Source organism: Manihot esculenta, chromosome 4 (genome assembly GCF_001659605.2).
Source record: "Manihot esculenta cultivar AM560-2 chromosome 4, M.esculenta_v8, whole genome shotgun sequence".
Classification (NCBI taxonomy): domain Eukaryota; kingdom Viridiplantae; phylum Streptophyta; class Magnoliopsida; order Malpighiales; family Euphorbiaceae; genus Manihot; species Manihot esculenta.
The window spans coordinates 14,331,415-14,353,305 of NC_035164.2; the positions used below are offsets into that span (position 1 = coordinate 14,331,415).

General features: G+C 27.7%; 1 pseudogene; it reads right to left on the reverse strand.

Moving 5' to 3' along the window:
- Window positions 1-13,099: 13,099 nt before the first annotated feature.
- Window positions 13,100-15,293, reverse strand: LOC122723449 (annotated as a pseudogene).
- Window positions 15,294-21,891: the final 6,598 nt, after the last annotated feature.

A 21,891-nucleotide genomic window follows, 5' to 3' on the forward strand; every position in this document is an offset into this window, starting at 1 on the left:
TGATTGTTGATCATGTATGGGATTAAACAGGTTTACAGGTTGCATGTCAGGCTTGCTACGGGTCCCGGCAGCCTTAAGCCGATCTGGATCCTAGCGCCGGTAGCGGTCTGATTTTCGGGTCGTTACAACCGGGATCCCCTAGAACTCCCGAGAAAACAAAACAAAAACGGCCGGCGAAGATCTCCAAGATCTCTCGGAGCAACGAAGACCTCAGTGAGGTCCTGGCAAAAGAAGACCTCACTGAGACAAAAGAAGACCTCAGTGAGGTCCTGGCAAAAGAAGACCTCACTGAGCCATAGAAGACCTCAGTGAGGTCCTGGCAAAAGAAGACCTCACTGAGCCATAGAAGACCTCAATGAGGTCCTGGCAAAAGAAGACCTCACTGAAGCAGAAGACCTCACTGAGGCAGAAGACCTCACTGAGGCAGAAGACCTCACTGAGGCAGAAGACCTCAATGAGGCAGAAGACCTCACTGAGGCAGAAGACCTCACTGAGGCAGAAGACCTCACTGAGGCAGAAGACCTCACTGAGGCAGAAGACCTCAATGAGGCATAAGACCTCACTGAGGCAGAAGACCTCAGAAGACCTCAATGGGGCAGAAGACCTCACTGAGGTAGAAGACCTCACTGAGGCAGAAGACTTCACTAAGGCAGAAGACCTCAATGAGGCAGAAGACCTCACTGAGGCAGAAGACCTCACTGAGGCAGAAGACCTCACTGAGGCAGAAGACCTCACTGAGGCAGAAGACCTCAATGAGGCATAAGACCTCACTGAGGCAGAAGACCTCAGAAGACCTCAATGGGGCAGAAGACCTCACTGAGGTAGAAGACCTCACTGAGGCAGAAGACTTCACTAAGGCAGAAGACCTCAATGAGGCAGAAGACCTCACTGAGGCAGAAGACCTCACTGAGGCAGAAGACCTCAATGAGGCAGAAGACCTCAATGAGGCAGAAGACCTCACTGAGGCAGAAGACCTCAATGAGGCAGAAGACCTCAATGAGGCAGAAGACCTCACTGAGGCAGAAGACCTCAATGAGGCAGAAGACTTCACTAAGGCAGAAGACCTCAATGAGGCAGAAGACCTCACTGAGGCAGAAGACCTCAATGCGGCAGAAGACCTCAATGAGGCAGAAGACCTCACTGAGGCAGAAGAATTCACTGAGGCAGAAGACCTCACTGAGGCAGAAGACCTCACTGAGAGGTAGAAGACCTCACTGAGGTAGAAGACCTCACTGAGGTAGAAGACCGGTGAAGATCTCAAAGATCTCCTGGAGCAAAAATGGCCGGAATCCCCAAGATCATCCGGTGCTACAAGCAAAAATAACTCATAAGAACATAGTTCTGATCTCACATAAAAGATTGGGGCACGGGACCATAAATGAAAAGCTAAACTCCGACCTCCCAAAGGAGCTCGAGTCATTAGGTAGAGAGACTTTAATCTCACACAACAGCCAAAAGTGTCAAAACACCATGACAATCTCAAGAAAATGAGCTCGGTACTGGTAAACACAATAGGCAGCCCGAATAAGGCTCAACAAGAGAGTAATAAATTAAGTCCGACTTCACAAAAGAGCTCAGGGCATCAAAGTGAAGAAAGTGAAATTCCGAACTTCGGAGCTCGCGATATAGACACCATCACAGGCTATAGGCACAAAAGCCTAAGCGAAAAGCAAAGAACCGAGCTCCCAGCTTGGATGAACTCGCAACAAGAAAACACTCAAGTAGAATAAAGCTAAATACAGAAGAAATAACAGAGAACCAAGCTCCCTCTACGAAAAGGCCCACAAATGCAGGAACGCATAAAAGGATAAACGAAGGCGAAGGACCATGCTCACAGCTCGGATTAACTCACAATAAACAGACGTTCAACAAGAATAACCCAGGAAGAGGAAAACAACAAAAGAACGAGTACTCTATCCCAGTGGAGCTCACAGCTCAAACCACACCGACTACCAGAAGGTTATCTCAAGAGGAACAAGGTATTATATTCCTGAGCTCGCAACAATGACGAGATCGTGAGCCAAAAACAGAAATGCCCTCATGAGAATAAGAAAAACTCGCAAGTCAGAAGCTTAACCAGACTCTGAACTCTTAGTCCAGATCGGTTCGACCAGTAACGACCCAGTAGAGCCGGCCTGGTCATTAGTGGAGCCTAAATATTTACCCTCTCACCAGTCATGGAATAACTGCTGAGGAGGTAAAGGGGCAATTGATAACCTCCAGATCTTTCCTAGCCCAGGAATAAGGTCGGGTCCAAAAGAAGGCCACAGGTCCAAAGCCCATCAGATCATACGTTCGAGAGGCGGCTCAAGTCTGGGCTGGCAACCCAGGATGATCCGGATCAGATATGAGCACAAGCCCCATAAGGGAGTAGGCCCAATCACTCACCAGCTCTACCCGCATGCTCTCTGGAGAGCATTAAATGGCCGTTACGCATGGAGCAGGTGCCTGACACGCCCGTATCTACGGGCCTGAGTGACAATGACAGGAAGCACTATATACTGGGGGTCTTCTCTTGCAAGGGGTATCTTCTTCTTCTTTTTCCTCTCCTGCCTGGACTCCATTTTTATATTCTCTGCAACTCTTGCCTGAATACGCTCTTCTAATTCATGAAACCTGACTTGAACGTCGGAGGGTCTCCCCCGGGACATCCCCGGTAGACCCCTGACTGTCTCCCCTTATTTTGCAGGTCCTTTCATCAAATAGAACATGAAGACCCATTTGATAGACCCATCAGGGAGCCCAAAAAGGAATCAGATCCAGAAACCAGGGAACGAGGGAGAACCAGATCTATCAAATAGGGAGTCCAGGGAGATTCAGAGTTATCAGGCATATATAAAGAAATTTCAGTATTTTATTTTTAAAATTTTCATATTTTTTTATCATGTTAAATATCTATATAATTTTTGAAATTTTTTTTTTCAAAGTGCATTCATATAAATTTAAATCACTTATTTATTAGATTTTTTTATCCACTTTAATTTTTATAAATTAATTTATCATGTAAAATATATAATATTTTTAAAAAAATATTTTTATAATACCAACCTAATTATAAATAATTAAATTGTACGATAACAATTAAAAGTAATGTGATACTTTTCTAATATTGCAATAAAAAAATTATATAAACTTAAAAATCTAAATTTTAGCAATTTTAACCCGACTTACAATATTTTCAATCAATATATATATAAATATTTTTAAAAAAAATTATTATATATTTTACTTTATAAATTAATTTATATGGATCGAAGTGGATAAAAAAATTAATAAATAAGTGATTTAAATTTATATGAATGTACATTGAAAAAAATTATATGGAAATATTTAATGTGATAAAAAGTATGAAAATTTTAAAAATAAAATACTGAAATTTTTTATATATATTTATTGAAAATATTTTTATGTTTGGATGAAATTGCTAAAAATTTGATTTTTAGGTTAATATAATCCTTTTATTGCAATAGAAGAAAAATATCACATATTATTAATTGTTATCGTATATTTTAATTATTTATAATTAGATTGGTATTGTAAAAATATTTTTTTAATTGTTATCGTATATTTTAATTGTTTATAATTAGGTTAGTATTGTAAAAATATTTTTTAAAAAAATTATTATATATTTTATTTGATAAATTAATTTATAGGGATGAAAGTAGATAAAAAAAATTTAATAAATAAGTATTTTAAATTTATATGAATGTAGATTGAAAAAAATTATATAAATATATGTAATGTGATAAAAAAATATGAAAATTTGAAAAATAAAATGCTGAAAATTTTTTATATATGCTTATTGAAAATATTTTAAGTTTGGATGTAATTCCTAAAATTTAGAGTTTTAAGTTAATATAATCTTTTTATTGCGATATAAGAAAAATATCACATATTAATAATTGTTATAGTATATTTTAATTGTTTATAATTAGGTTGGCATTGTAAAAATATTTTTTAAAAAAATATATATTTTAATTATTTATTCATTTAAAGAATAAAAATTAAAAAAATTTAATAAATTAGTACTTTAAATTTATATTAATATATATTAAATAAAAATTATATAGAGATATTTAATAAGATAAAAAATATAAAAATTTTAAAAATAAAATGTTTAAATTTTTCTATATATACTAATTGAAAATATTTTAAGTCGAGTTGAAATTGTTGAAATTTAGATCGTTCAGTTTATATAATTTTTTTATTGTAATATTAGAAAAATATTACATATTATTAATTATTATAGTATCTTTTAATTGTTTATAATTAGGTTGAGATTATAAAAATATTTTTTAAAAAAATTATTAAATATTTTACTTGATAAAATAATTTATAGAGATCGAAGTGGGTAAAAAAAATTAAAAAATAAATACTTTAAATTTATATGAATATGAAAGTACATTGAATAAAATTATATAGAGATATTTAATGTGATAAAAAATATGAAAATTTTTTTATATACGCTTATTGAAAATATTTTAAGTTTAGATTAAATTGTTAAAATTTAGATTTTTAAGTTAATGTAATCTTTTTATTTAAATATGAGAAAAATATCACCTATTAATAATTATTATTGTATATTTTAATTCTTTATAATTAGGTTGGTATTGTAAAAATATTTTTTTAAAAAAATATTTTTTAATTGTTTATTCATTTATAAGAATAAAAATGAAAAAAATTAATAAATTAGTGCTTTAAACTTATATTAATATATATTAAATAAAAATTATATAGAGATATTTAATGTGATAACAAATATGAAAATTTTAAAAATAAAATACTGAAATTTCTTTATTTAATGTGATAAGAAATATAAAAAATTTTAAAAATAAAATGTTGAAATTTCTTTATATATTTTAATTGAAAATATTTTATTTCAGAGTTACAAATTTATATTTTTAAGTTTATATAATTTTTATTATAATATTAGAAAAATATCACATATTATTAATAGTTATCGTATATTTTAATTATTTATAATTAAATTAGTATTGTAAAAATATTTTTTTAAAAAAAATATTATACCATTTATCTGATAAATTAATTTATAGAGATCAAAGTGGATAAAAAAATTAATAAATAAATACTTTAAATTTATATGAATGTACGTTGAAATAAGTTATATTGAGATATTTAACGTGATAAAAAATATAAAAATTTTAAAAATAAGATGCTGAAATTTTTTTTATATATGTTGATTGAAAATATTTTAAATTGAGGTTGAAATTGCTAAAATTTATAGTTTTAAGTTTATGTAATTATTTTATTGCAATATTAGAAGAAATATCACATATTATTAATTGTTATCGTATATTTTAATTGTTTATAATTAGGTTGTTGGGGTAAAAATATTTTTTTTAAAAAAATTATTATATATTTTACTTGATAAATTAATTTATAGGGATGAAAGTGGATAAAAGAATTTAATAAATAAGTTCTTTAAATTTACATGGATATACGTTGAAAAAAATTATATAAAAATATTTAATGTGATAAAAAAATATTTGCTGATTGAAAATTACTAAAATTTAGATTTTTACGTTAATATAATTTCTTATTGTAATATTAGAAAAATATTATATATTATTAATTGTTCTTATATATTTTAATTGTTTAGAATTAGATCGATATTGTAAAAATATTGTTTTAAAAAATATTATATATTTTGCCTGATAAATTAATTTATAGGAATAAAAATGGAAAAAATTAATAAATTAGTGCTTTAAATTTATATAAATGTATATTAAATAAAATTTATATATAAATATTTAACTTGATAAAAATATAAAAATTTTAAAAATAAATTAATGAAATTTCTTTATATATATTGGTTGAAAATATTTTAAGTCGGTTGATATTGTTAAAATTTAGATTTTTAAGTTTTTATAATTTTTTTATTGCAATATTTAAAAAATATCACATATTATTTTAAAAATAAAAGGCTAAAATTTCTATATATGTATGCTGATTGAAAATATTTTAAGCTGGGTTGAAATTACTAAAATTTAAATTTATAAGTTTATATAATTTTTTATTAAAATATTAAAAAAATGTCACATATTTTTAATTGTAATCATACAATTTAATTGTTTATAATTAGATTGGTATTATTAAAAAAAATTATATAGAAACATTTAATATTATAAAAAATATAAAAAAATTAAAAAAATGTTGAAATTTCATTACATATGTAGATTGAAAATATTTTAAATTTGGATGAAATTGCTAAAATTTAGATTTTTAAGTTAATATAATTTTTTTTGTTGTAATATTAGAGAAATATCACATATTATTAATTTTTCATGTATATTTTAATAATTTATAATTAAGTTGATATTTTAGAAATATTTTTTTAAAAAATATTATATATTTTGTCTGATAAAATAATTTATAGGGATAAAAATGAAATAAAATAAATTAGCGTTTTAAAATTATTTGAATGTATATTAAATAAAAATTATATAGAGATATTTAAGGAAATAAAAAATATGAAAATTTTAAAAATAAAATACTGAAATTTTTTTATTATGCCATTTGAAAATATTTTAAGTCGGATTAAAATTGTTAAAATTAAGTTTTTAAGTTTATATGATTTTTTATTGTAATATTAGAAAAATTAACATATATTATAAATTATATATTTTAATTGTTTATAATTTAACTGATATTATAAAAATATTTTTTAAAAGAATATTATATATTTTGCTTGATAAAATAATTTATAAGAATGAAAATGAAAAAAAATAAATTAGCGTTTTAAATTTATATAAATGTATATTAAATAAAAATTATATAGAGATATTTAACGTGATAAAAAAATATAAAAATTTTAAAAATAAAATACTGAAATTTTCTTTATATATATTGATTGAAAATGTTTTAAGTCGGGTTAAAATTGTTAAAATTTATGTTTATAAGTTTATAGAACTTTTTTATTAAACTTTTAGAAAAATATCACATATTTTTAATTGTTATTGTATAATTTAATTGTTTATAATTAGGTTGGTATTATTAAAATATTTTTTTAAAAAAATATTATATATTTTATTTGATAAATTAATTTATAGAGATTGAAGTGGATAAAAATATTTAATAAACAAGTGCTTTAAATTTATATAAATAAAAAATTTTATAGAGATATTTAATGTTATAAAAAAATATAAAAATATTTAAAAAAATGTTGAAATTTCATTATATGTGTAGATTGAAAATATTTTAAAATTGGATGAAATTGCTAAAATTTAGATTTTTAAATTAATATAATTTTCTTTATAATATTAAAAAAATATTACATATAATTAATTTTTCTCGTATATTTTAATTGTTTATAATTAAATTAGTATCGTAAAAATATTTTTTTAAAAAGTATTATATATTTTACCTGATAAATTAATTTATAGGGATAAAAATGGAAAAAAATTAATAAATTAGTGGTCTAAATTTATATGAATGTATATTAAATAAAAATTATATAGAGATAATTAACGTAATAAAAAATATAAAAATTTTAAAAATAAAATTCAGAAAGTTTTTTATTATGCCAATTGAAAATATTTTAAGTCGAGATTGAAATTTTTAAAATTTAAATTTTTAAGTTTTTATGATTTTTTATTATAATATTAGAAAAATAATATATATTATTAATTGTTATTGTGTATTTTAATTGTTTATAATTTGCTTGATATTATAAAAAATATTTTTTAAAAGAATATTATAAATTTTGCCTGATAAAACAATTTATAGGGATACAAATGAAAAAAATAAATTAACATTTTAAATTTATATGAATGTATATTAAATAAAAATTATATATAGATATTTAACACGATAAATAAATATGAAAAATTTTAATAATAAAATACTGAAATTTCTTTATATATGCTCATTAAAAATGTTTTAAGTCGAGTTAAAATTATTAAAATTAAGTTTTCAAATTTATATAATTTTTTATTGTAATATTAGAAAAATATCATATATTATTAATTGTTATAGTATATTTAATGGTTTATAATTAGGTTGGTATTGTAAAAATATTTTTTTAAAAAAATAATTTCTTAGTGATATTTAATTAAATAAGATTTTATATCTATTGATTTTAGGTAAATTTAGTAAATTTTATATAGGGATGTAAAGAATAGCAAAGATAAGTTGATTATGAAACGATAGCTATGTTGAGATATTTAAAGTGATAAATTAATTTAATAAATTAGTTCTTTAAATTTATATAAACATATTTAACGTGATAAAATAAATCGGATTGAAAATATTATATATATTTTCTTTATATATATTGATTGAAAATATTTTAAGTCGGATTGAAACTGCTAAAATTTAAATTTTTAAGTTTATATAATTTTTTATTGCAATATTAGAAAAGTATCACATTATTTTTAATTGTTATCGTACAATTTAATTATTTATAATTAGGTTGGTATTATAAAAATATTTTTTGAAAAAACATTATATATTTTACTTGATAAATTAATTTATAAAAATTAAAGTGGATAAAAAAATTTAATAAATAAGTGATTTAAATTTATATGAATGCACTTTGAAAAAAAATTTTAAAAATTATATAGATATTTAGCGTGATAAAAAATATGAAAATTTTAAAAATAAAATACTGAAATTTCTTTATATATGCTGATTGAAAATGTTTTGAGTCGTGTTAAAATTGTTAAAATTAAGTTTATATAATTTTTTAATATAATATTAGAAAAATATCACATATTATTAATTATTATCTATATTTTAATGGTTTATAATTAGATTGGTATTTTAAAAATATTTTTTTAAAATATATTTTTTTACTGATATTTAATTAAGTGAGATTTTATATTTATTGATTTAAGGTAAATTTTATAAATTTTACATAGGGATGCAAAGAATAGCAAAAATATATACAGTGATAGGAGTTGATTATGAAGCAATGACGATGCAGAGATATTGAACGTGATAAATTAATATAATAAATTAATTTTTTAAATTTATATGAATATATATTAAATAAAATATATATAGAGATATTTAACGTGATAAAAAATATACAAAGTTTAAAAATAAAAGGCTAAAATTTCTTTATATATGCTGATTGAAAATATTTTAAGTCGAGTTGAAATTACTAAAATTTAGATTTATAAGTTTATATAATTTTTTTATTAAAATATTAAAAAAATATCACATATTTTTAATGGTTATCGTACAATTTAATTGTTTATAATTAGGTTGGTATTATTAAAATATTTTTTAAAAAAAATATTATATATTTTATTTGATAAATTAATTTATAAGGAATGAAGTGGATAAAAATATTTAATAAACAAGTATTTTAAATTTATATAAGTAAAAAAATTATATAGAGATATTTAATGTTATAAAAAATATAAAAATATAAAGAAAATGTTTAAATTTCATTCATCGAAAATATTTTAAATTTGGATGAAATTGCTAAAATTTAAATTTTTAATTTAATAAAATTTTTTTGTTATAATATTAGAAAAATATCACATATTATTAAGTTTTCTCATATATTTTAATTATTTATAATTAATTTTATATTTTAGAAATATTTTTTAAAAAAATATTATAAATTTTACCTGATAAATTAATTTATAGGGATAAAAATAGAAAAAAATTAATAAATCAGTGATTTAAATTTATATGAATATATATTAAATAAAAATTATATAGAGATAATTGACGTAATAAAAAATATAAAAATTTTAAAAATAAAATACTGAAATTTCTTTATATATGCTGATTGAAAATGTTTTAAGTCGGTTAAAATTGTTAAATTTAAGTTTAGATATTTTTTTATTTTAATATTAAAAAAATATCACATATTATTAATTATTATCGTATATTTTAATGGTTTATAATTATGTAATATAATTATAAACAATTAAAATATACGAGAAGAATTAATTATATGTGATATTTTTTAATATTATAAAAGAAAAATATATTAACTTAAAAATCTAAATTTTAGCAATTTCATTCAATTTTAAAATATTTTCAATCCCAAATTTCAACATTTTTTTATAATATTTTTATATTTTTTATAACATTAATAATCTCTATATAATTTTTTTATTTATATAAATTTAAAGCAATTACTTATTAAATATTTTTATCCACTTCAAATCCCTATAAATTAATTTATCAAGCAAAATATATAATATTTTTTTAAAAAATATTTTTATAATACCAATTTAATTATAAACAATTAAATTATATGGTAACAATTAAAAATATGTGATATTTTTCTAATATTGTAATAAAAAATATATATAAACTTATAAACTTAAATTTTAGCAATTTCAACCCGATATAAAATATTTTCAATCAGCACATATTAAGAAATTTTAACCTTTTATTTTTAAATTTTTAATATTTTTATCACGTTAAATATCTCTCTATATATTTTATTTAATATATATTCATATAAATTTAAAGAACTAATTTATTATATTAATTTATCACGTTAAATATATCTGCATCACCATTGCTTCATAATCAACTCCTATCACTCGATATCAATTTATTTTTGATATTCTTTGCATTCCTATATAAAATTTACAAAATTTACCTAAAATCAATAAATATAAAATCTCCCTTAATTAGACATAGTAAAAAAATATATTTTTTAAAAAATTTAATGCTCTCCAGAGAGCATGCGGGTAGAGCTGGTGAGTGATTGGGCCTACTCCCTTATGGGGCTTGTGCTCATATCTGATCCGGATCATCCTGGGTTGCCGGCCCAGACTCGAGCCGCCTCTCGAACGTATGATCTGATGGGCTTTGGACCTGTGGCCTTCTTTTGGACCCGACCTTATTCCTGGGCTAGGAAAGATCTGGAGGTTATCAATTGCCCCTTTACCTCCTCAGCAGTTATTCCATGACTGGTGAGAGGGTAAATATTTAGGCTCCACTAATGACCAGGCCGGCTCTACTGGGTCGTTATTGGTCGAACCGATCCGGGCTAAGAGTTCAGAGTCTGGTTAAGCTTCTGACTTGCGAGTTTTTCTTATTCTCATGAGGGCATTTCTGTTTTTGGCTCACGATCTCGTCATTGTTGCGAGCTCAGGAATATAATACCTTGTTCCTCTTGAGATAACCTTCTGGTAGTCGGTGTGGTTTGAGCTGTGAGCTCCACTGGGATAGAGTACTCGTTCTTTTGTTGTTTTCCTCTTCCTGGGTTATTCTTGCTGAACGTCTGTTTATTGTGAGTTAATCCGAGTTGTGAGCATGGTCCTTCGCCTTCGTTTATCCTTTTATGCGTTCCTGCATTTGTGGGCCTTTTCGTAGAGGGAGCTTGGTTCTCTGTTATTTCTTCTGTATTTAGCTTTATTCTACTTGAGTGTTTTCCTATTGCGAGTTCATCCGAGCTGGGAGCTCGGTTCTTTGCTTTTCGCTTAGGCTTTTGTGCCTATAGCCTGTGATGGTGTCTATATCGCGAGCTCCGAAGTTCGGAATTTCACTTTCTTCACTTTGATGCCCCGAGCTCTTTTGTGAAGTCGGACTTAATTTCTTACTCTCTTGTTGAGCCTTATTCGGGCTGCCTATTGTGTTTACAAGTACCGAGCTCATTTTCTTGAGATCGTCATGGTGTTTTGACACTTTTGGCTGTTGTGTGAGATTAAAGTCTCGCTACCTAATGACTCGAGCTCCTTTGGGAGGTCGGAGTTTAGCTTTTCATTTATGGTCTCGTGCCCCAATCTTTTATGTGAGATCAGAACTATGTTCTTATGAGTTGTTTTTGCTTGTAGCACCGGATGATCTTGGGGATTCCGGCCATTTTTGCTCCGGGAGATCTTTGAGATCTTCGCCGGTCTTCTACCTCAGTGAGGTCTTCTACCTCTCAGTGAGGTCTTCTGCCTCAGTGAGGTCTTCTGCCTCAGTGAGTTCTTCTGCCTCAGTGAGGTCTTCTGCCTCATTGAGGTCTTCTGCCGCATTGAGGTCTTCTGCCTCAGTGAGGTCTTCTGCCTCATTGAGATCTTCTGCCTTAGTGAAGTCTTCTGCCTCATTGAGGTCTTCTGCCTCAGTGAGGTCTTCTGCCTCATTGAGGTCTTCTGCCTCAGTGAGGTCTTCTGCCTCAGTGAGGTCTTCTGCCTCATTGAGGTCTTCTACCTTAGTGAAGTCTTCTGCCTCATTGAGGTCTTCTGCCTCAGTGAGGTCTTCTGCCCCATTGAGGTCTTCTGAGGTCTTCTGCCTCAGTGAGGTCTTCTGCCTCATTGAGGTCTTCTGCCTCAGTGAGGTTTTCTGAGGTCTTCTGCCTCAGTGAGGACTTCTTTTGCCAGGACCTCATTGAGGTCTTCTATGGCTCAGTGAGGTCTTCTTTTGCCAGGACCTCACTGAGGTCTTCTATGGCTCAGTGAGGTCTTCTTTTGCCAGGACCTCACTGAGGTCTTCTTTTGTCTCAGTGAGGTCTTCTTTTGCCAGGACCTCACTGAGGTCTTTGTTGCTCCGAGAGATCTTAGAGATCTTCGCCGGCCGTTTTTGTTTTGTTTTCCCGGGAGTTCTAGGGGATCTCGGTCTTCTTTGTTTTCCTGGGAGTTCTAGGGGATCCCGGTCTTCTTTATTTTCCCGGGATGACCTCGGGGCCATGCCGGCTGTTTTTTCTCCAGGAGATCTTACGGGATCCTGGCCGTTTCTGTTACGGGGTGACCTCGGGGCCCCGCCGGCTGTTTTTGCTCCAGGTGATCTTACGGGATCCTAGCCGTTTTTGTTCCGGGGTGACCTCGGGGCCCTGCCGGCTGTTTTTTGTTTTGTTTTCCCGGGAGTTCTAGGGGATCCCGGTCTTCTTTGCTCCGGGGTGACCTCGGGGCCCCACCGGCTATTTTTTGTTTTGTTTTCCCAGGAGTTCTAGGGGATCCCGGTCTTCTTTGCTCCAGGGTGACCTCGGGGCCCCGCCGGTTGTTTTTTGTTTTGGGAGATCTTTTGAGATTCGCCAGCCTTGTACCTCTGAGGTCTCTATGTCTCAGGGTCTTCTGAAAGATTCAGGATTTTTCTACAAAATAACAACTTGCACAGAGCACATATAACGAGGATGCTCGTTGTTAATTCAATAATATTCATCAATAAATAATATGCCGCACATGTCACTTGGTTTCATTTTTCAGATGCATGCAAGTATTAACTCATGCAATTTTAGAGATGCAACGAACAATACTTTTGCATGTGTAAGTTTCTCCATGATTTTTCAATCTATACAATGTGAGCAATTATTAGGATATCTAAACTCATAGAGATATATTTTAATTAAATTTAGTCTTACTATTTACATGCGAAGCATGCCATTTGGGTCCTGGAGCATATATATCATGGGCATTTAAAATAAGTAATTAAGGGCTTGTAAATTTTTCCCAATATGCTAATGACACGTGGCAAGTTATGTGTACCTTATTTCAACATCAATTGGCATGATTATCTAAAACGCGGCGAGCAGCACTTCAGATGAGTGTGAGCTCATGATGATAAGTGTAGCACCAGTTACTGTATCCCTTCGGCAATTAGATCCATTCCTTATTCTGCTGATAACAGAGAGAATAACAGGGAGACTAGGTGCGCAAATGCCCTGCTGTTCGTGCATTTGTGAGCCCAAGCTAGGTAGCCAACGAATAGATGACCTCATCATTACACATAATCCACTATTTTTACTGGTGTGGCTAGTCCACCGACCCTCCAAAGGGATTAATAGCAAATAAATGGTTGGTCCCCCTTGAGGAGCTTATCATAATCCAGTTACTGTCATCATTGGGACAGTGCTTCCCATGAATCCAAGCATTATTTGAAAGCATTTATATTGTGGCCGTGAACTGAGGCAATAATTAAAAGGGTCCCACTAGGATAACACCAAAATAGGACTTGTGTGCTCTAAATTGGGCAATGACACATTTACTGACAATATCCCTGACAACAACCATCCCCATGTTATCTGGACAACTTCTTATATCCCATGTTACCTAGTGTCATAATTCCAGCGGCAAGTTGCTTGCTTGATTCTTTTGCATAACGTGCAACCAAACTGCTATTTGAATTGAAACCAGAAAAGCTTGCAGAAGGTGTTGGATGCTGTGGGTTTACACGCCCAGAATTGGAAACTGCAATTGGACTTCCACTATAAGCCGGCCATCTGGAACCAACGGCAAGAAGACCATAGACTATACCCCCTGCACAAGGATAACCAGTGACTATAGGATTTGTAAGAATAGCATATTCTCTCTCCAGTATCGCCACATCAAAACATTGTATCAGAGCTGCATGAGAAATAACAACAATTCGAGAGCTGCAGCTCGCAGAATAAACAGTTGATCTGAGCTTCAACACACGTACATAAGATTGGGATCTCAGGGAATAAAACAGAACGATGGTGGGCACTAAACTTAGCATTACTCAGATCATGTGGGTCAGGGGTGCTCTCATTGTATGGTATAGTTAACCCATTCTTGAAAGGTGTTTCCTCCAGAAAGGGTCACACTAGTACAAACTACCAAAAGAGATCGGCTGTCTGCACACTTGTCTGTTGACTTCCTTGATGTTATTGGTTTTGGTGTCATTTGCAAGGATGAAACGGGGCCATCGCGCCTAAAATGTGAGTCCGAATGTTATCAGCTTCCTCAACATCCCAAACTCAAGAACCAAACCGACAACCCAGGAGAAAAACTCTCTGAATCACATCACCCTCATCCGACCTGAAATGTGAGCCCGATCACAAACACGGCTCCTACCTCGATCACATCCCAGCTCGAGCACGGGTCCGACCTCAACGAGCAGTCTATCACTGTGGCGGTCGGATTTTGCCAAGTTCCTTTCTGCTTTGCTAAACACGGCTCCAACCTCTAGCATTACGCGAACCACAACAGAGAGCGACAACTGGACGCGGCGATCATTTTTATTCTTCCTGAACTGTGAGCCCGACCTCGAACACGGCTCCGACCTCGATCACAGATCTAAGCTTGAGCACAGATCCGACCTTAATGAGTAATCTTATGCTGTGGTCGCCAGATTTGCCGAGCTCCTATCTGTCTTGCTATTCTGACCAACCAACTTGCTAATTCAAATCTTGAGGGCGGTCTGGCCATCCGATTAGGAATGCAGGATCGACCTCGAACATGACTTCAACCTTAGGCGTACATCTATCCGACTTCACGATTTCCATCCCGAGCTTGAGTTGTGAAGCACTGGACAGATAAAACTCACCCGGTTCTTACCCCTTCTTTCTGTCGCACAATTTCACCATAGGAGTTTACCCAGGGTTTCTTGTCCGCTGTTGTTGGCTTTGTATCCATGGTGAAGCCAAAGCGAGGCCGTTCGCCGCCTTTCGATTCTGGCTCGGGTTCGTTGTCCCGGTCCCGCTCGAAGTCATGGTCACGCTCTTACTCTGGTTTAGATTCTCGCTCCAGCTCACGCACCTAGTCTTTGTCCTCCCGATCTCATTCCAAATCGTTCTCTTCATCCTCCTCCCCTTCTCGCAGCCTCAGCTCTGTTAGCCGCAGCCCTACTGCTCAAAGAAAGAGTTCTGCTGTAGTGGCTAAACGAGGTCGTTCTCCACACCTGCAATCTAGAAAAACTTCTCCGCCAAGGAAGATTTCTCCCATTCGTGAGTCTCTTGTTCTTCACATTGGCTCACTCAGCAGGAATGTGCATGAAGGCCATTTAAAAGAGATATTCAGTAACTTTGGTGAGGTTGTACATGTGGAGCTCCGCGACAAGGGGTTTCACCACCCCCAAAACCTATTGCTGCCGGCCTCGTAACCCCACCGACCTCCTTTTTCCTCATGGACTCCTCTTCTCTTTCTCTCGCCTTCTTCTTTTCTTTCTTTCTTTTTTTTATATATATATACGGCCGACCTCAGAATTTCAACAAATACATATATTACTCACCCTTATTTCCTTTTACAGAAAATATTCACCAGACTTCAAAGGAAAAATCAGCCGTAATAAAATCTAATAAATATTAAAATAAATTATCTGAAAGACCATCAAAATATTCTTTATCACAATGAACCTTTCTTTTCGGCTGGGTTATCCGCTCAAACTTTCGTACCTTATGTGGATCTCAATGGGTGGATCTGGAAACTTTAGAGATAGTAAAATCTCTTTCGTTCCCACAGACGGCGCCATTTGATAACTCTGAATCTCCCTGGGCTCCCTATTTGATAGATTTGGTTCTCCCTCGTCCCCTGGTTTCTGGATCTGATTCCTTTTTGGGCTCCCTGATGGGTCTATCAAATGGGTCTCCATGTTCTATTTGATGAAAGGACCTGCAAAATAAGGGGAGACAGTCAGGGGTCTACCGGGGATGTCCCGGGGGAGACCCTCCGACGTTCAAGTCAGGTTTCATGAATTAGAATAGCGTATTCAGGCAAGAGTTGCAGAGAATATAAAAATGGAGTCCAGGCAGGAGAGGAAAAAGAAGAAGAAGATACCCCCTTGCAAGAGAATACCCCCAGTATATAGTGCTTCATGTCCTTGTCACTCAGGCCCGTACATACGGGCGTGTCAGGCACCTGCTCCATGCGTAACGGCCATTTAATGCTCTCCAGAGAGCATGCGGGTAGAGCTGGTGAGTGATTGGGCCTACTCCCTTATGGGGCTTGTGCTCATATCTGATCCGGATCATCCTGGGTTGCCGGCCCAGACTCGAGCCGCCTCTCGAACGTATGATCTGATGGGCTTTGGACCTGTGGCCTTCTTTTGGACCCGACCTTATTCCTGGGCTAGGAAAGATCTGGAGGTTATCAATGCCGATTGAAAATGTTTTGAGTCGGGTTAAAATTGTTAAAATTAAGTTTATATAATTTTTTATTATAATATTAGAAAATATTACATATTATTAATTATTATCTATATTTTAATGGTTTATTATTAGGTTGGTATTTTAAAATTATTTATTTACTGATATTTAATTAAGTGAGATTTTATATTTATTAATTTTATATAAATTTTGTAAATTTTATATAGGGATGCAAAGAATAGCAAAATTAAATTGATATACGGTGATAGGAGTTGGTTATGAAGTAATGACGATGCAGAGATATTGAACGTGATAAATTAATATAATAAATTAGTTCTTTAAATTTATATAAATATATATTAAATAATATATATATATAGATATTTAACCTGATAAAAAATATATAAATTTTAAAAATAAAAGACTAAAATTTCTTTATATATACTGATTGAAAATATTTTAAGTCGGATTGAAATTACTAAAATTTAGGTTTATAAGTTTATATAATTTTTTATTAAAATATTAGAAAAATATCACATATATTTAATGGTTATCGTACAATTTAATTGTTTATAATTAGGTTGGTATTATTAAAATATTTTGAAAAAAATATTATATATTTTATTTGATAAATTAATTTATGGGGAATGAAGTGGATAAAAATATTTAATAAACAAGTGCTTTAAATTTATATAAATAAAAAAATTATATAGAGATATTTAATGTTATAAAAAATATAAAAATATTTAAAAAAATATTTAAATTTCATTACATATGTAGATTAAAAATATTTTAAGTTTGGATGAAATTGCTAAAATTTGGATTTTTAAGTTAATATAATTTTTTTTGTTATAATATTAGAAAAATATAATATATTATTAAGTTTTCTCGTATATTTTAATTATTTATAATTAAGTTTGTATTTTAGAAATATTTTTTAAAAAATATTATAAATTTTACCTGATAAATTAATTTATAGGGATAAAAATGAAAAAAAAATTAATAAATCAGTAGTTTAAATTTATATGAATGTATATTAAATAAAAATTATATAGAGATAATTGAGGTAATAAAAAATATAAAAATTTTAAAAATAAAATTCTGAAATTTTTTTACTATGACAATTGAAAATATTTTAAGGTGAGATTGAAATTGCTAAAATTTAGGTTTGTAAGTTTATATGATTTTTTATTGTAATATTAGAAAAATAACACATATTATTAATTTTCATTGTATATTTTAAAATATACAATTGTTTATAATTTGGTTAATATTATAAAAATATTTTTAAAAGAATATTATATATTTTGTCTCATAAAATAATTTATAGAGATAAAAATGAAAAAAATTAGCGTTTTAAATTTATATGAATGTATATTAAATAAAAATTATATAAAGATATTTAATGTGATAAAAAATTATGAAATTTTAAAAATAAAATACAAAAATTTCTTTATATATGCTGATTGAAAATATTTTAAGTCGGGTTAAAATTGTTAAAATTAAGTTTTTAAATTTATATAATTTTTTATTTTAATATTAAAAAAATATCACATATTATTAATTGTCATCGTATATTTTAATGGTTTATAATTAAGTTGATATTATAAAAATATTTTTATATAAATTATTAAATGAGATTTTATATCTTTTGATTTTACTTAAATTTTGTAGTTTTTATACAGGGATGCAAAGAATAAAAAATAAATTAATATATAAGAAAAGGAGTTAATTACTAAGCAATAGCGATATAGAAATATTTAATGTGATAAATTAATATAATAAATTAGTTCTTTAAATTTATATGAATATATATTAAAGAAAATTATATATAGATATTTAATGTGATAAAAAAATATAAAAATTTTAAAAATAAAATACTGAAATTTCTTTATATATGCTAATTGAAAATATTTTAAGTCGGGTTAAAATTGCTAAAATTAGGTTTTAAAATTTATATAATTTTTTATTACAATATTAGAAAAATATCACATATTATTAATTGTTATAGTATATTTTAATGGTTTATAATTAAGTTAGTATTGTAAAAATATCTTTTAAAAGAAATAATTTCTTTGTGATATTTAATTAAATGAGATTTTATATCTATTAATTTTAGGTAAATTTTAAAAATTTTATATAGAGATGCAAAGAATAGCAAAAATAAGTTAATTATGAAGCAATAGCTATGTTGAGATATTTAACGTGATAAATTAATATAATAAATTAGTTGTTTAAATTTATATAAACATATTTAACGTAATAAAAATATCAAAATTTTAAAAATAAAAGGCTGAAATTTTCTTTATATATATTGATTGAAAATATTTTAAGAACGGTTGAAATTGCTAAAATTTAGATTTTTAAGGTTATATAATTTTTTATTGCAATATATTAGAAAAGTATCGCATATTTTTAATTGTTATCGTGTAATTTAATTATTAATAATTAGGTTGGTATTATAAAAATATCTTTTAAAATAATATTATATATTTTACTTGATAAATTAATTTATAAAGATTAAAATGGGCAAAAAAATAATAAATAAGTGATTTAAATTTATATGAATGCACTTTGAAAAAAAATTATATAGAGATATTTAATGTGATAAAAAAATAAAAATTTTAAAAATAAAATGCTGAAATTTCTTTATATATGCAGATTGAAAATATTGTAAGTCTGGTTGAAATTGCTAAATTTAGGTTTATGAGTTTATATAATTTTTTTATTATAATATTAGAAAAATATCAAATTTTTAATTGTTATTGTATAATTTAATTGTTTAAAATTAAGTTGATATTATAAAAATATTTTTTTAAAATATATTTCTTTAGTGATATTTAATTAAGTGAGATTTTATATTTATTGATTTTATGTAAATTTTGTATATATAGGGATGTAAAGAATGACAAAAATAAATTGATATATAGTGATAGGAGTTGATTATGAAGTAATGGCGATGTAGAGATATTTAACGTGATAAATTAATATGATAAATTAGTTCTTTAAATTTTTATGAATATATATTAAATAAAAATTATATAGAGATATTTAACGTGATAAAAAATATAAAAATTTTAAAAATAGAAGACTAAAATTTCTTTATATATGATGATTGAAAATATTTTAAGTCGAGTTGAAATTGCTAAAATTTAGATTTATGAGTTTATATAATTTTTTTACTATAATATTAGAAAAATATCACATATTTTTAATTGTTATCGTATAATTTAATTGTTTATAATTAGGTTGATATTATAAAATATTTTTTAAAAAAATATTATATATTTTACTTATAAATTAATTTATAGGGATTGAAGTGGATAAAAATATTTAATAAATAAGTGTTTTAAATTTATATGACTAAAAAAATTATATAGAGATATTTACTGTTATAAAAAATATAAAAATATTTAAAAAAAATGTTGAAATTTCAGTATGTAGATCAAAAATATTTAAAGTTTGGATGAAATTCCTAAAATTTAGTTTTTTTAAGTTAATATAATTTTTTAATTATATTAGAAAAATATCACATATTATTAATTTTTCTCGTATATTTTAATTATTTATAATTAAGTTGGTATTTTAAAAATATTTTTTAAAAAAATATTATATATTTTACCTGATAAATTAATTTATAAAAATAAAAAAAAAATAATAAATCAGTGCTTTATATTTATATGAATGTATATTAAATAAAAATCATATAGAGATATTTAACGTGATAAAAAATATAAAAATTTTAAGTCGAGATTGAAATTGCTAAAATTTAGGTTTTTAAGTTTATATGATTTTTTATTGTAATATTAGAAAAATAACATATATTATTAATTGTTATTGTATATTGTAATTGTTTATAATTTGATTGATATTATAAAAATAATTTTTAAAAGAATATTATATATTTTGTCTGATAAAATAATTTATAGAGATAAAAATGAATATAATCTAATAAATTAGCAATTTAAATTTATATGAATGTATATTAAATAAAAATTATATAGAGATATTTAACTTGATAAAAAAATATTTTAAGTCGAGTTGAAATTGTTAAAATTAAGTTTTTAAGTTTATAAAATTTTTTATTTTAATATTAACAAAATATCACATATTATTAATTGTTATTGTATATTTTAATAGTTTATAATTAGGTTGGTATTATAAAATATTTTTTTTAAAAATAATTTTCTTAATGATAAATTATTAAATGAGATTTTATATCTATTGATTTACATAAATTTTGTAGTTTTTATATAGGGATGCAAAGAATAATAAAAATAAATTGATATTTAGGAAAAGGAGTTCATTATGAAGTAACCCCGATATAGAGATATTTAATGTGATTAATTAATATAATAAATTAGTTCTTTAAATTTATATGAATATATATTACTAATATAATAAATTAATTTTTTAAATTTATATGAATATATATTAAAGAAAATTATATATAGATATTTAACGTGATAAAAAAATATAAAAATTTTAAAAATAAAATGATGAAATTTCTTTATATATGCTGATCGAAAATATTTTAAGTTGTATCAAAATTGGTAAAATTAAAATTTTAAATTTATATAATTATTTATAATTAAGTTGGTATTTTATAAATATATTTTTTAAAAATATTATATATTTACCAATAAATGAATTTATTGGGATAAAAATAGAAAAAAAATTAGTAAATCAGTGCTTTAAATTTATATGAATGTATATTAAATGTGAGAGAGAGAAAAAAAACTTTGAAATCTTATTTCAGAAAGAAAATGACGTTACAGACTGAGTCCAGAAGCATCCTGCTTCCTTATGTAGCATAATCACAAGTGCACATCTTGTGCCAATCGCAGCCCTATTACAATGGAAAGAATATAAAAGAAACGACACAGTTTCAACCAATATATGCATACACGCTCAATAACTAAAACGATGCAGTTTCAACACCCCCTCCTCAAGTTGAAGCTGGTAAAGGCAGTAAATTCAACTTGCCAGTAAGACTGTCATAGCGAGATGCAGGCAATGCTTTCGTAAAGATGTCTGCCAATTGTTCTTGAGTGGGGAGATGACTAGATAGAATAAAGCCTTGTTGGAGTTGGTCCCGGACGAGATGGCAATCTATTTCAATATGCTTCGTGCGCTCATGAAATACTGGG